Source organism: Mastomys coucha, unplaced genomic scaffold, assembly GCF_008632895.1.
Source record: "Mastomys coucha isolate ucsf_1 unplaced genomic scaffold, UCSF_Mcou_1 pScaffold4, whole genome shotgun sequence".
In the NCBI taxonomy this organism is placed as follows: Eukaryota; Metazoa; Chordata; class Mammalia; order Rodentia; family Muridae; genus Mastomys; species Mastomys coucha.
This window is the reverse complement of record NW_022196910.1, coordinates 5,802,458-5,806,507: the sequence shown is the minus strand read 5'-3', so window position 1 is coordinate 5,806,507 and position 4,050 is coordinate 5,802,458. Positions and strand designations below refer to the sequence as shown.

Here is a 4,050-nt window from a genome sequence, read left to right as displayed (position 1 = left end):
TGAATCAATTGAATCAATCTGTACCTTTGATGATTTCGACTTACTGGACCAGGGACATGCTATTTGGGGATAGAGGCCCTGTATTTGTGTTAATGGGAAAGAAGAAAAGACTTTGGACTGCTTGCAGAGTGATAGAGATCAGATATGACTGGGGAAGACCCCCTGAAGATCTTGGCTACAGAAAAGAAAAATTCGAGAACATCAAACAGGACAGGTAATTTGAATGCTGATTCCTCTACATCGGAACATCCCAGTAACTGGCTTAGATATAAAAATGTCTCTAGCCAAAATGTCAGCTAACATTAGACAATAAATCTTATTGGTTATGGAATTCTTAAAATTCATCATGCCATTCTTCATATGGCATGAATAAAGATTTATTTATTATAATTGGTAATTGAACAAATGAACTCATAAAAGGATAGTTGTCTTTCACTTGATCAAACAACAAACCAAAAATTCACCCTTAACTGATCTATGTACTGTACATAATCCATAGGAATATCTTAACTGTACTAAAATTTTGGGTGTCAGATTTATATATTATAGAATGTATCAGGTTGGAAGGGGGGCAGTTTTAACAAAGCCCAGGGTCACTGGATGGAGGATAGGGTCAGCTCTTCCTTCAGTGGCAGTGTCTTTTGTACTGTTGGGACTGAGGCAATGGAATCGCTTCCCCTATAGTGCCCTCTTGTGGCAGATCTGCAGCACAACGCTTAGCCAGCTAAAGAGTCTGACCTGTGTTGTACAGACAAGCACAGGTTAGAATGAGTCATCTTACACATTATTTGTCTGTTCTGGGATATGTTCAAGTGTCTAAGGAGAAGCAGGAGGCCAAGGTCAGTGCCAGAAGCAGTTTCTATCCATATACTGACCACCATGACAGACAGTGGCACCCAGCTTAATGAGGCTTTTCCAAGAGATATTTCAGATCTGGGGCACGCAGTCTCTGTTCCATGTTTTTGTTTTTGGCGAATTCTCTCAGCAGTTCCATGACTTCATTTTCAAATATTTCTGGGGCTGGTTTTTCTTCTATGGCCCAGTAGTAAATATCCCAGCCATTGCTAGGCTTGTTCATCAGGCAGTCGAGGTTCAGCTGCTTCTCTGACATGTTGCAGATATTCTTTAGCAAATAGGCTAAGGACGATGCAGTTCTCCGCATCCCCCTCTTTCTGCTCTCATAGAGTAAGCGGGCTCTTTTGGTTTCTATGGATTCATCAGTTCTCTCCTGCCACCGAGGCGATGGGATTTCAATTATGTCTTTTTGAGAATCTGTTGGGCTGTCACCTCTGTAGAAGCATCTGAATGATGTCACACTGGGCAAAGGAGACAGCAGACTGTGCTTTGACAGTACCTGTCAAGTCCCGAGAAAACCTACATCTAAAGACTCCTCTAGTGAGAAGTCCGTTTCTTTGAGAAAATACAGAAATAGTATGGGAACAAATTTTCACTTTAATCCCAGATATAGAATATGGGGCTGCTTCAGATTGTCTACAGCAGCTATAATTTCTACAAGTGTATGATGCTTCGAATTCTAGGGACTTTTCAGTGGATATAAAGGCTAGAACCCCGAGAGGCACAGTTGGTTGCTGTTTGTTAAGTAGTCTGCGCCAGTGTTTGGATCAAGGTGACCACCGCCATTTCTCCCTACAGGCAGCTGGCCAGAATACAAGGCTTTAATCCGGCCCTTCTATAGCTGCCTTCTATAACTTGCCTTACTAAATTACTGTTTAGGATGATTAAGTAAGGCAAGTTAAAGACCAGATAGTAAACTCATGCTTATATTAGAATCTGACTTAATTATAATAAAATGTTTTCAATACTATTCAAACAGAAGTAGCTAAGAGTGGTCAAGGTTTAACAGTTAAGATAGGTTTTATATAAATAGACTTCAAAAACATCATAAATCCACAAAATATGGCATCTGTAATAATTTCATTATTATTAGATTTTTAACTATGAGACATATATGCTCTTGACAGTACTCCTTTCACAGTTTAAAGAAGATATTGAATATCATTATCTCCAGGTAGAGTTGCTTATTGTGGCACGGTAGCCATTGGCCAAGAATTGCCCTAATTTATCTACAGATAAAAAAATACTGTCCAGGAAAAGACACACATACTGGATAGTCAACAGCTTAACTCTGCCAAGACATGGTAAGCTAGTTCTTCATAGTTCCTGCTTCACATAAGGCCTGCCAGATGGTTCTGGGCCAGAGGCTGAGGACAGGTGCTCCAATGTTATAAGAAATTAAGGGACTGTCCAGGCAGCCAGCTGTCTATTTAAATTTATAATTTTGGAAGCTAGGTCCTTGTACTTCCTTCATATTCAGGTAAATATTCATTCTCGGATCTCTGACAGGGTTGAAGAGTACTTATAGTCTTATAATCAAACTTACATTGTTTAGCATAAAGCAGATCTATATTTGAAAGGATGGTTTTCAGATGGTAATACAAGTTAAAATCAAAACATAATCCAGGCATAGAATTATAGACTCTTTAAGTTAGGATAGATAATAGAATAATATATCTAAATTGATAAAATTGATAGACTAGGTGCTATTAGTATATACATACCTCATAGTTTATATAACTGTTATAATTATGTTCAGTGTATATCTGAAAGAAAAGGTCTTTTTAATGGACAAAAAGGGGGGAAATGTAGCAGTTGTGTTCTTATGTGACTTATGTTACCTCAAATTCTGTTTGCAGTGTCCCACATGTAGGACTAAAGGAAGCCTGTCTTTAGTTAGTTTTCGACTGGTCAATAAAGTTATCAGCTGCCAATGGCTGGGCAGGGAAACAAAGCAGGGAATTTTAGTATTCCTAGGAAGGGACTGAGGGGGAGAAAGAGGAGATTCCAACATGATGAGTGTGGAGGAGACCGACCACTCTGGAAAGGTACAGGAGAGAGAGAGAGACAGTAAGCATGTAAGCGGCTCAGCACTGAGATGTTTAAGGTATTTAAAATATAAGGTTGTGTATGTGTGTCTTTCTCTCAGGAATCCAGAACACTGGGGCAGTAGTGAGATGCACTTATACCAGCCAGGGAGTTTAAAGCAGATTAACTATTTACTGCAACAGACAACTATGCTCAACTATGTTCATAGCAAGCTTATTTGTAATAGCCAGAAGCTGGAAGCAACCTAGATGTCCCTCAACTGAAGTACAGATAAAGAAAATGTGGTTCGTTTACACGGAAAACTACTCAGCTATTAAATACAATGACATCATGAATTTTGCAGGCAAGTGGATTGAGCTAGAAAATATCATCATCCTGAGTGAGATAACCCAGACCCAGAAGGGCATGCATGGTGTGTCCTCACTTAGAAGTGGTATTAGCCATAGAGTACAGAATAAGCACACTAAATCTACAGACCCAACAAAGCCAAATAACAAGGAAAGCCCGAGTGAGGATGGTTGAATCTCAGGAGGGGATGGGGAGGGGAGTGCGCAGTGGGGGATCAGTTGTAGGGTGAGTAGGAGAGAGAGATTGGAAATTGTCAGTGGACATGCCAAAGACCTGGGATGTGGGTAGGCCTCAGGCTGTCTATTGGTAGTGACTCTAGCTCAGTCTCCTAGCAGTAGGGGATATGAATCCTGAAGTAGCCACTTCCCACATCCTGACAGAACTCCCGGTGGAAAGATAAGGATAGCGACCCACCCACAAAACTTTTGACCCATAATGTGTTCTCACTACAAGATGTGCAAGGACAAAGATAGAGCAGAGGCAGAGGGAACAGCCAACCAATGACTGGTTGAGACCCATCCCATGAGCAAGAACCAATCCCTGGCACTAGTACTGACATTCTGTTATTCTTCCAGACAGGAGCCAAGCATAACTGTACTCTGCGAGGCTCCAGGCTCCAGTCAATGGAAAGAGGTACAGAAAACCATAGCTGAACATTAAATGGATCTTGAGGGGGTCTATGGAAGAGTTGCGGGGGGGAGAATTGAGGGACCTGAATAGGATATGGACTTCACAGGAAGAGCAACAGAATCACCTAACCTGGACTCCAGAGACTGAACCAGCAAACAAAAGGTGAAC

General features: G+C 41.0%; 1 pseudogene; it reads right to left on the bottom strand.

Annotated features, from left to right (window-relative positions):
* Positions 1-901: 901 nt before the first annotated feature.
* On the bottom strand, positions 902-1,641 carry LOC116076221 (annotated as a pseudogene).
* Between the last annotated feature and the right edge of the window lie 2,409 nt (positions 1,642-4,050).